The sequence below is a fragment of the Crinia signifera genome, chromosome 12 (assembly GCF_055691185.1).
Source record: "Crinia signifera chromosome 12, ASM5569118v1, whole genome shotgun sequence".
NCBI lineage: Eukaryota > Metazoa > Chordata > Amphibia > Anura > Myobatrachidae > Crinia > Crinia signifera.
This window is the reverse complement of record NC_139228.1, coordinates 61554525-61567606: the sequence shown is the minus strand read 5'-3', so window position 1 is coordinate 61567606 and position 13082 is coordinate 61554525. Positions and strand designations below refer to the sequence as shown.

General features: G+C 47.7%; 1 long non-coding RNA gene across 1 annotated transcript in view; it reads right to left on the bottom strand.

Moving 5' to 3' along the window:
• The window catches only part of LOC146049678 (uncharacterized), a 210366-nt gene that overhangs the window by 46084 nt on the left and 151200 nt on the right, over nt 1-13082 (bottom strand). The gene's annotated exons all lie outside the window — the stretch shown is intronic.

The window sequence follows — 13082 nt, the reverse complement described above, 5'->3', positions numbered from 1 at the left end:
CTAGGTGTGCAGCGTGGGCCCCCCTGGATAGATTAGCAATGTCTGTCCCAGTATTTACTATCATCATTATAATCAGTGTGGGCAGTATAATTTACTAGAATGTTTAAAGTTGTAAGACCCACATGGTGAAAATGCTGCCGCATTTCCATGGGCTGCACATGCGCATAAAAGTTTATGCGCATGGGCAGTAGCTGAACATCGCTCACCTATGCGAATGCGCAGGGGAGCGATTAAACCAGAATCAGGGCCATTATGTGTAACATGATAACGATCGATGATATGTATGATAACTATATTATCGGCACATCGGCTAATACAATATGAATTGTAGTATTACCAGTAATCGCAACATGACAACTAGTATGTGGGGGCCGACCAGCATGCCGGTTCCACCACCGCAATACAAATGCAATATCTTTGTAGAGCAAAGAGCTCACATCTTAAGGGTAGTCCCCTGTAAATGCTCAGCAAGGCCGGGCCGCCATGTTTTGTGGCTGCATCTGTGGCCATCCACATGGGATCTGCTGAAAACGGAAATCCAAAAATGTCTGCCTTCTTGGAGGAGATAGATGCTAAAGGTCCTACTGGACCTCTAGCATCTGTCAGGCGAGCATGGCGTGTACAGCATACTTGCCCACTTTAAGTGTCTCCTCTCCGCGAGCTGCCCGGAGAGGATACTCTCTGCAGCTTTTCTGGGGGGAGGTGGGGCTTGCCATCATTAAGCCCCGACCTCATTCCTTTAAATGCCATGATTTGTGGCTCTTTGGGGAGGGAAAACCCAATTTTTGGGACCCTCCTGGTCATTTCGGGAGGATAGGTAAGTATGGTGTACAGTGTTATCTGGAAATGCATGAACCCCCTGGCATCATGCGTGAAACCCCTAGCAACAAGCATGTAACCCCTGGAAACATGGGACTGCTGGCAATGAGCAGATAACCCCTGGCAAAGAGCATGTAGATAAAAATATTATAATTAATGCATGGGGAAAGGAGGGGGGGGGGGTACAAACTTTTTTGGCAGGGGGCGCAATTTTCCTGTTACACGCGTGCTTGTATTGCTGGGCAACTGCTGACAAATTAACACCCTTAAACGCAACTAGTTGCACCACCAGTCCCAGCATGCCTATATATGTTAGTAGCACCACCAGTCCCAGCATGCCTATATATGTTAGTAGCACCACCAGTCCCAGCATGCCTATATAGCACAAATCCAGGACATATACTTGACTTATACAGAACTTGTAGAAGAAAAAAACTGTTCCCCCCTGATCCCTAATTAGCTGCAATGTTTCTGGATCTCTCCGCGTGACTTGAAGACGCAGCTGTACAGTGCTGCAGAGCATTTAGGGGAAAGCACAGGGTTAAGCGCTAGGAAGCATTGGCTTTTCTTCCTCTTGGCTAGCACATGCTAATAATAGATAAGGTAAATGAAAAGGATTTGGCAAGTTGGGAAGAAGAACCGGCAGACTGATGAAATAGGGCATGGAAAGCGATTGGGGGAGAGCAGATTGGTAGCAGGTGAATCACACAAGGGGCTCTCACAATTTGTATCTTAAAAGGGTTTTATTTATTGCAACATCATTTTTTTTTTTTTACTTGTACCAACTGAACCAGGTATGTAAGTGGTATATATATATATAAATATTTTTTTTTATTATATATATATATTTATAAACACAAGTGATGGATGGTTGGCACTCTGGATATTGCAATTTTCAGAGAAATGCCGCGGTGCCTTCCACAAGGGTAATACAGCAAGGTGTTTTCACTCCCTAAGGCCGGTGAGGGCTTCTTGAAGCAAAAGAATAGGCGGCACTCCACGGACTTGTCAAAACAATCAACTTGTATTTAAACCATGAAATAGATGGGACAACGTTTCAAAACCCGACGGTTATTTCCACTTTTATAGCATAAGCATAGCAAAAAGGTTGATAACCCACAGCCTAAATGTAACCGCTTAGCCCCAACAGCCTAATCCTAACCACCCCTTCTAAGCTCCTAAAGCTAACCTACCCTTCGGCCTCTCACCTAATCACCTCCTCCCACTCCCGTGTCCAAGACTTCTCTCGCGCTGCCCCCCTGCACGGGAACAACCTTCCGCCACCCATCAGGCTTTCTGATTCCCTTACCTCCTTCAAGCGCTCCCTCAAAACCCACTTTTTTCGACTAGCCTATCCCTCCTCCTAACCTCTTTTGATCCTCCTATCCTGCCTCCATTCCTACTTATCCTATTGTTTTTCGTTTGTCCACCCACCTATTTTTAGTATGTTAACTCTTATGAGTAGGGTCCTCCTTCCTCACGTACTCACCCTACCTCTTTACCTCACCTGTGCTCCTGTCCTGTTCTTCCCTTCCTCTACTTCATCTTCAGTCTCCTCGACAATTTGGACACCTACTTCTGAACTGATGCTGATTTTAGTTCTACCAGCTATACCCCTATTCATACTGTATTTTTCAACACATTCTGTACGTTACCTTGTAATTTGTTTTTTGTTTGCTATGTATGGCGCTGCGGACACTTTGCGGCGCCTTATAAATAAACGTACTACTACTACTACCCTCCCCCTAATCTTTCCCCTGCCCCGCAGACTAAACCTAACCCCCCTTTTATGTGCCTAGCCCCCGCTCCCCGCAGCTTAACCTTAACCTCCTTACCCCCCCGACAGCCTAACCGTAAGTCCCCCCACTAGTGCCTAAACCTAACCCCCCTTCCCTGTCCACAATCTAGTGCTCCCCACATGGTTACCGATCAGGATGCTGGCTGTCAGTATTACATCGCCGGTCTTCTGGCGGCTGTCAGGATGCTGGTGGTGGTATACTGAACACTTCCATCATGACCGCCGGCATTCTGACAACATCATGTACTCATATACATTGCTACAAGACTATGGGCTTCATTGTTTTGGTGTAGACCAAGACACCATCACCATTTTCACCATCAGCGGGCAACGTCATCTTCAGATTGGCATTGCCCTATAGAAGTAAACACTGATTTGCATGCAGAGACTGGCGGGATGTGTCGCAAGCAAATGTGTCGCTGCGTCACGCTGCTTTTCTGAGCGCGGATCTGCGATAAGCTACATATTAGGGATGGCCATCGACCATCGATGATTAGAAATAATCGATGGTTTATGGCCGATGTTGAATAGTTTTGCCATCGATGGGGGAGAACCAGATGGTTTCCCACCATCGATGTCAAACTTAAACGAATAGTTTAGTTTTTGCTTTTTCCCTAAAGTGCCGGGACACGGAGCATAGCTCCGCCCATGGCAGCCGCAAAGCCCCACCCCCTCATTTTGATTGGCCTACATGCCAATCAATCAAAGAAAATGGATGACCATCGATACATAAAAACAACGATGGTCATCCATTGAATATTTATACACTATCGATGGTCAGTTGCACTTTTGCCATCGATGGCCATCCCTACTACAGTGTTTCCCCGATAATTAGACCTACCCCGATAATAAGCCCTACCCCAGATTTGGAACATTTGTCCAAAATAAGCCCTCCCCCGAAAATAAGGCCTATGAATTTTCCCATAGATTTTATTAAAGTTATTAAAATGTAGCCCTGCTCAGCCCCGCTCAGCCCCGCTCAACTCTCCTGTACCTGTACGATAATACCGCGGCTCCCGTTCCTAGGGATGCATTGCGGTAGGCGCGGCGTGACGTCACGCCGCGCACATCACGCCGCGCACATCACGCGGCTGCTGAACAGTACAGCCTGTACAGCACACAGCGCCGACAGCACACAGAGGCCATCAATACAGTTCTGGCTGTCTCGGTAAGCAAACAGAGGTTTGGGGCCATCAAGAATGTGGGGGCATGTGGAAAGGTTTGGGGCCATCAAGAATGTGGGGGCATGTGGAAAGGTTTGGGGCCATCAAGAATGTGGGGTCTATTAAAATAAGCCCTCCCCCGAAAATAAGACCTATGGTCTTTTTTGAGAGGAAAAAAAAATAAGACAGTGTCTTATTATCGGGGAAACACGGTACATATCTCAAGTTGCAAGTTTTCAACTGATTGGACAGAAGGGGGTTGAAAGTGTTATCGATGTCTACAGTGTGAGTCCTGCTTGTCTGTTATCGGTAGCAAGCGAGACCTTAATGTCATATTGAAAAAGATGTAGATTCATCCAGTTGCAGGTTGCCTCCATCAGGCAGACTAGAACTGAAATCAATCACTCAGAGAACAGATTCCATTGAGTCATGACAAGCAGTCAGGAGACGTACAGCTGAGGCGGAGAGGAACGGCACAGATTCACACCTCCCATCCAAGTCACCGAATCTCCTTATATTCCTGTCTGGCATTCTGCTTGGCTTTCTATAAATAGCAATGTAGGTTTCTGATCATATGGAGTAGAACAGATTGATCTATCCGCGCCGCGTCTAAATGACAGAAAAAAATGGTAAGAGATAGACCCCGTGCAGTGATCATTTACATCGGAAATAGGCCCTGATTCTGGTTGAGATATAAGGTGCGAAGCTCGCCGCTTACTGAGTCCCAGAGGGACTGCGTCGCCTAATCGCCGCCCTCCGCCACCGCCGTATCCCCTCGCAACCATGCGAGGGGATGTGTCATGAAGACACATCCCTGCCGTATCCCCTCGCATGTCCCGCTGCCGGAAAAATCATTTGATGGTTTGCCGACCATCGAATGATTTCACCAGGGCAGACAAATTTAAGTTAATGGAGACTTACTTATATTTGTGGGCTTCCGACCGAAGACAGGGCGGGCAGCTGACCTCATGTGACGTCTCCACTGGCACACGCCTCCCGCACCCAATCCCATGGGAACGCCCAGCGTTTTCGTGGGGGCGCCCATGAAAAGCTGCCCGTTCCCATGGGCAACAACCGACTCCGCCCCCCCCAGTGAACATCGGTCTGTGGAACGGATCAGCGACTATGGAAGTTGCCCAGGGACCCTGCACATACGCATAAATCATTATGCGCATGCACAGATAAAAAACATCGGTCCCCTGTGCGAACGTGCGGGGGACCGAATGAACCAAAATTACCACCATTGTCTGGAAGGTTTAACCACTATTTGCACGACGCTAATTTATGAAACTCTGGGGCTTACTCTGAATTGGACGCAGCTCTTTTCGGGGTTGTGATCAAGAGCGATTGTATTCCATTCTGGCAGACGGATCTTTGCCAAATATCTGTTGGTCCCTTCTGGCGGAAACTGGGCAGTGACAATGGGATGGAGAAATGGGGTGGAGGGGCCTGAAGACACATGGATCCTCGCATTAGCGCAATGGAAGCTCGCATTCGCATAAGATAGTAATACAGACTGTTTCAATTGTCGGTTAATCATACTGAACCCTCTTAACCCCTGTGGAGATAGCAGAGAGCTTCCCTGTTTGTCCACAACTGTCCGGACCAGAGGCAGAACTTGGGAGACCATGGAGTCATCTGCAGTCGGGCTCCTGCTCCCAAGGGGGCACCTCTCCTCCTTTGAAAGTTTAAGGGGGAGATTCTCTAAGCTAAAAATGCGGTAAAAACCCAGTTATCTGGGTTTTTACCGCATTTTGGGATGCTGTAAGCATCCCCCGCTGGATTACCACGGCGGGGGGCATCGCCAGAAAAATCTGGCGATGCCCCATAGAAGCCAATGGGCTTCTGCCGCATCCCTCCGCCGCCCCGCACGGCCCCCCCTCCCCTCTCACCTGTGTCCGGGCAGCACAGAGCTGTGCTGCCCGGACCTGTGACCTCCTCCCTGCACTGATCCTCTTCCGGGTGCAGGGAGGAGGAGAGCCCGGCGCAGCAGCGCCGGGTAAGAGAGGGAGGGGAGAGCCGTCGTGCCCCGATGGACTCGCTGACTCTATCGCAAAGGACAGCTCTTAACGCAAGAGCTGTCCATTGCCATAATTATCGCATATGTTAGAACATATGCGATAATTATGTCTGCGATGGGCGGTGAAGGGGGGTGGAGCTGAGCCGCGATTCTTAGAGAATCTCCCCCTAAATGAGTTAATTGAAAGCCGTCGATATCACTTCTGTGGCTGAGTTCTGAAATATATTTGTTCTCTCTCTCTCTTTCTCTCTTTATAATAGATACAGATATTTATAAAACACATATATTTCAAAACAGATAATACAAATACTGTAATATAAGGTTGTGTATGTGTGTATGTGTGTGTGTATGTGTTAGGAGGTGGCACCAATATATATTGGACCTTATTCTGGTTGACTCGCAAGGCTGCGCAAACATGCAGGGGAGCGAATAGACCAGGATAAGGTCCATCATGCCTCCGGGCAACTGGGACGAACTTACGTCACTAGTCCGAACCATTCCGTTTTTTGACCTAATCCCCCAGCACAGTGATTTTTTTAAACTTTATTCTGCTGTGATCTGCTCCTTATCGTGCAGGCTTCTGTACAGAAGAGCTTGCAATCCTTAAGGAACATTTCCTATGCCAAACAATCTCATGACCTTTTAGCAGGTCAAGCGGCCGGCTCCGGAAGCCGGTATCATGGCATTAGAAGAGTGGCTTGCTATTTCACGGCACGCTGTTCTTTACTCGTTCAACTCAAAATGCATAAAAGTAATAACATGGTTATGAATGCCAATTTGTCAGAAGTGCGACTCGTTTCCTGCGGTGCAAAATTGCAAAACAGGGAAAATCTGACCCAATAAATTAGTAGGATGTGGCGGCAAGGTGCGCGTTTTCCCACTGCCTCTAAATGCCACGCATGGCACACAATGGAACTATATTTATAACAAATAATATGCTGTGTTAGGGAATTCAGAAATCGGTGCCTCTGTTGTGTGCAATTTACACTCATGCCACACACCTGCTGCCACTTCTCTACCACCCCCTGCAGTATGCACCTTGCAATGCTGGCACTGGGGCCACAGACAGATAACATGAGCTAGTGTGTCATTGTGGACAGATTCAGGATATGCTGATTTAATGCAGAGGAACCATTTATAAAGCCGGTTTCCCGTGCAGGGAAGTGGTATTTTTATTCTTGTGTGCGCGTGCACACACACACACACACACACACACACACACACACACACACACACACACACGTGTTCACTGAGCTTCAGCATAATCCACTTTAATGAAAACCTGCCATCTGGTGTCCAAAGAGTGTAAGTGCAGCGACAAAATCTATTGATTTAATAAAGCCACTATTATTATTATTATTATAATTTATTTATATGGCGTCCCAAGGGTTCTGCAGTGCCTACAGTGGCGGAGCTAGAATTTTTTCTCCCCCCTGCCCAAAAAAATTCCGGCGTCCCCTCCCCACACACTCCCAAGAAAGGGCAAGGCGATGGACTACAGGTGCAGCTGGCAGAGCTGACAGGTGACCCAGGCGGCAGCAAGCGCTGAGCTGGTCCCGCTCCATGCATATCTAATGCAATCTCATTACATATGCACGGGGCTTGGACCCGCTCATTCAATATGCACTGCACAGGGTCCTCACTCATTAGATATTTACAGGGTGGGACCAGCTCAGCGCTCACTGCTGCCTGGGTCGCCTGTCAGTTCAGCAAGTGACGCCCACCACAGACCCCGCTGGCTCCGCTCCCCCAAGCCGCCACAGGGTTTGCCACATATGTAGCTACGCCTAGCACCACTACCACTATTAGAGTCAGGATATAAATGCAGCTCTCCATGTGCAGTAGGAATTGCGCGATTCTTGCGATGTTCCTCAGGTGAAAGACTGAGGATTTTATCATGGTTAATAGCTGATGTTTAAGTGCCAGCCATCATCTAGTGCACCAAGATCCTCAAGAGTTCTGCAATTCTGAACACCCAAGCCAGCTTCGTCCCCGGGTTAGGGACACCCAAGGGCTTAACTCCCAGAGTCAATGGAGTCGCCTGCCTCCAGGCTCCATGACCCAAAGGGGTACCTGCATGTACAGCAGCACCAATGTGGTTCACAGTAGTATCCAAGTGTGACCTCTGCCCTCCCAACAGAGCTCTGCTGCAAACACTATACAGAGTTAATCACCTCTAATCACCTCTATCGCAGATACAGAGGGAGCGATTCGCATCTCCACAGAAACCGAGCTGTAGCTTGGTGACATGGTGCCTAGAGCAAGTGTATGCTTTGAAACCCCCCTCCTCCTCACCATTTTTCCTTCTTATAGTATTGCCCACTACACATTATGCAGCACCCCACATTATGCCACACAAACCGTAATGCCCATTGCACATTATGCCACACAAACCATAATGCCCCTTACCCATTATGCAGCACACACATTATGACACAGAAACAGTATTGCCCATTGCACATTATGCCACACAAACCATAATGCCCAGTCCATATTATGTCACACAAACTGTAAAGCTCATTACACATTGTGCCACACAAACCATAATGGACATCACACATAGTGCCACACAAACCATAATGGACATTACACATTATGCCACACAAACCATAATGCCCATTGCACATTATGACCACAAACCATAATGCCCATTATATATTATGCCACACAAACTTTAATGCCCATTACACATTGTGCCACACAAACAATAATGCCCATTGCACATTCTGACCACAAACCATAATGCCCATTATATATTATGCCACACAAACTGTAATGCTGAATACATATTATGCCATGCAAACTGTAATGCCCATTACATATTATGCCACACAAACTGTAATGTCCATTAAACATTGTGCCACACAAACCATAATGACCATTATATATTATGCCACACAAACGGTAATGCCGATTACATATTATGCCGCACAAAGCATAATGCCCATTACACATTATGCCGCACAAACCATAATTCCCCTTAGACATTATGCAGTACACCACATTATGCCACACAAACCATAATGCCCATTACACATTATGCCACACAAACATAAACCATAATGCCCATTACACATTATGTCACACAAACCATCTGGCAGCCATTTTTGGAGCTCCCAGCTGCCGGTGCGCCCTCTCTCCTCCCCAGCTCCTAGAGCTTGAGCTCTATCAGAGCCACCCTCCCTACGCCTCAGCTTAGGACCCCACACAGTTCACATTTTCCTAATCACCTAGCAGGTGCACAGGTGCAATCATTACCATTCTCTGGGGAAACCTACAAAACATGCATTGTGTGGGGTCCTGAGGACTGAGTTTGAGAAGCTGTGCACTAGACGATATACACAATAATGCCATAATGATATGTTATTATCTTGCATACTGTGAAAAAAATCATCTAGTGTGGGTGCACCTTTAGGCTTGTAAACTATTCTAGTTTACTTGCCACACAAACCATAATGCCCCTTACACATTATGCAGCACACCACATTATACCACACAAACAGTAATGCCCACTGCACATTATGCCACACAAACCATCTGGCACGACCTCTAGTTTCTGTCTCCTCCAAAACAGCAGCCATTTTTCGAGGGCCTCTGCTGCTCCTCTCTCCTCCCCGGCTCCAGGAGCTTGAGCTCTATCGGAGCCAGCCTCCCTATGTCTCTGCTGAGGACCCCACACAGTTCACAGTTTCCTAATCACCTAGCAGGTGCACAGGTGCAATCATTACCATTATGTGGGGAAACCTATAAAACATGCATTGTGCGGGGTCCTGAGGACTGAGTTTGAGAACCTGTGCACTAGATGATATCAAAGACCGTCCGACACTGACCAATCACAGCTAACTTTCTGATACCATATCACTGGCACGGTCTTCTCCTGGTTCACCTCATACCTCTCTGATCGCTCCTTCTCCGTCTCCACTCTGAGCTCCTCCTCTCCTACTACCCCGCAGCCAGTCGGTGTTCCCCAAGGGTCAGTCCTTGGCCCTCTCCTCTTCTCCCTCTACATCACCTCTCTGGGCACCCTCATCAGCTCCTACGGCTTCCATTACCACCTTTATGCGGATGATACCCTAATCTATCTCTCCTCCCCTGACCTATCCCCATCACTCCTGTCCAAGGTCTCCGAATGCCTCACAGCCATCTCAGCCTGGATGACCCAACGCTTCCTGAAACTAAACATGGCTAAAACTGAACTTCTAATCTACCATCCCCCGAACATCCCCTCTTCACCCACTATCTCCATCAGCATTGGTGCAACTGAGATCACCTCCAACGACCAAACCATTCTTAAGGCAGCTGCTAGGTTCATCTTCCTCTCCCGCCGCTCTACCTCTGCCTCCCCCTCTGTCTATCTCTTCACTGGCTCCCCATTCCTTTCCGAGTTCTCTTTAAACTCCTCACCACCACCACCTACAAGGCTCTCTCCTCCTCCACGGCTCCTTACCTCTCTTTACTGATCTCTATCCACACTCCCTCCCGTCCTCTTCGCTCCGCATCCGACCGCTGCCTGACCTCTCACCTAATCACCTCCTCCTACTCCTGTGTCCAAGACTTCTCTCACACTGCCCCCCTGCACTGGAACAACTTCCCGCCACTCATCAGGCTTTCTGATTCCCTTACCTCGTTCAAGCGCTCCCTCAAAATCCACTTCTTCCGACTAGCCTATCCCTCCTCCTCCTAACCTATTTCGCTCCTCCTATCCTGCCTACCCTACCCCTCCATCCGTTCCTACTTATCCTATTGTTTTTCGTTCGTCCACCCACCTCCTTTTAGTCTGTTATCTCTTTTGAGTAGGGCCCTCCTTCCTCACGTACTCACCCTACCTCTTTACCTCACCAGCACTCCTGCCCTGTTCTTCCCTTCCTCTACTTCATTTTCAGTCTCCTCGACAATTTCGACACCTACTTCAGAACTGATGCTGATTTTAGTTCTACCAGCCATACCCCTATTTATGCTGTATTTTATCAACGCACCCTGTACATTACCTTGTAATTTGTTTTTATGTTTGCTATGTACAGCATTGCGAACACTTTGTGGCGCCTTATAAACAAACCACCACCACCATGTAGATTCATCGGGGCTGCCTGGAGCACTTTCATGGAAAATGATTGGTTGGCATGAAGTCACTTCTGCCAGCCATAAGAGATATATATATATATATATATATATATATATATATATATATACACAGTATAGTATCTACAGGGGCGTACCCCATCTCCCAGGACCCGCGTCCCCCCTCCAGGATACCTCATACCTAGTGGCATACGCTTCTGCATAACCTTCCCTCTTTGCTTCACTAGGATAGATACATTGGCCTGGCACCTCGTCAGACTTGTGTTCAGACCAATGCAGTAATTTTTATCTCTCTATGTCCAGGCAGGAGTTAAACCTGCTGCATCTTGTCCTACTGAATCCATCTGCATAATACTGACATGTCTCTGTGCCTATAACTGTACCCCTGAGGAAGCCCTGTGACCGGGCACATAGTGTAGAGAGTCCCAAAAGCTGCATAATTCATGAGGTTCATGAGGTTCGGCTTTCTTGACCAACAAAACAATACAAACAAAATTACTGGGCATAAGTAATGCTGAGGAAGAAATATATTAAGCTCAGATGTTCACATAGCAGCCTGAGGTGGCCACTTGCTGGATCCATCACGATCAGTTACATCTTCCAGTGCATGAACAGAATGAGAATGTGGGGGATACAGTATATACCTCTCATTCAGAGGCGTAACTCTGGGAGGCAATGACGTCCTCTGCTACAGGGCTCCTGCTTCAAAGGGGGCACCTCTCCTCGCCTGTTAATTTGAAACAGTTAATTGAAAGCAGTTGATATCGCTTTTGTGGCTGGCTACTTGTAGCAGAACCATACATATCTCACACTTCCTTTGTGGTGTGTGTGTGTGTGTTTGGGGGCACCGATATTTAGCTTACCTCTGGGCAACTGGGATGAACTTACGCCACTGCTCTCATTCTAAGAGCATCCTCCTCCTATAGGTGGAAACAGGAGCAGGGTTTGACCTATGGGGCCCATAGCAAAATTACTAATAACTAAAGGGTCAAAACAATAAATAAATATATTTATAGGGGTACAATTATTCACTGAATTTAAGTATTTGTGTAACTTGTTGTAGGTGGGGGCAGCTGCTGGTTGCAATTCCAGGTCTCTGCTGTTCAGGGTCCCCTTGGCACCTGTGCAATGCAACTGACAGGGGGCCCAGCACATACACAGTACCAGTGACAGTACTGCCCATGCGCAAAAGCCTGGGTTTTTTTGGGGCTGCATCGGCTGCAGCCCATAGATGTTGGATTGGGCTTCATGACAAGGCAGGGAGTGGCTTCCTATAGAAAGCCAGCTCTTTGCCTATCACAGCCTGGACTGCCAGTCCCGGAGGGAGGAAACACCTCCCAATGGGACTGCCTTACTGCGGATGACTGACAGGTAGGACTTCCACTAGGAAGTCACTGCCAGTCACAGTGAAGCCAGTGCGGTCTTCGGGGTTGACTCTGGTTGGTTTGTAAAAGCAAACTGCTTATTTAATGTACAAAACCATGCTGCACTGCAGGTGGGGAAGATGTAACAGGTGCAGAGAGAGTTACATTTGGGTGGGGTGTGTTTGAACTGATATCTATATTGCAGTGTAAAAATAAAGTAGCCAGTATTTACTCTGCACAGAAACAAAATTACTCACCCAAATGTAACTATATCTGCACATGTTACATCTGCCCCACCTGCTGTGCAGCATGGTTTTGTCCATTAAGGAAGGTTTGCTTTTACAAACCAACCAGAGTCAACCCCTTCGTTCCACCTCTGTGCGGTCATTAGACTGCACATGTGGCAATGGCTGTTAAGGTGGCCATACACTACTGCGACTTTTTGTAGCAGTGTATGGCCATCCAATACCCCTTGAGGAATATCCCAGGAGGCAGAATCGCATGCGGAGACGGAGGTTGGACATGCAGCAGGTCCTACCTCCGACTTTGGTCCGATGCGCACAGGACTATTCATCTGATCCAATAGGATGTCAAACATATGCGAGTTGGGAAGATTTCACCTGATTTCTTGACCCGACTCGTCAGAATTGGGCCCAAATTGGACTAGTGTATGGGGGCCTTTACTGGAGAGGGATCTGGACAATCCCTCTCCTGGTAAAATGTGCCATATGTAGCCCATAGACTACAGGAGTCCCAAGGTATACTACATTGATTTTTTCCTAAAAATAGCACCCCTATAGAACTCACCGCATCTTTTGCCATGTACCCCCAGAGCAAGT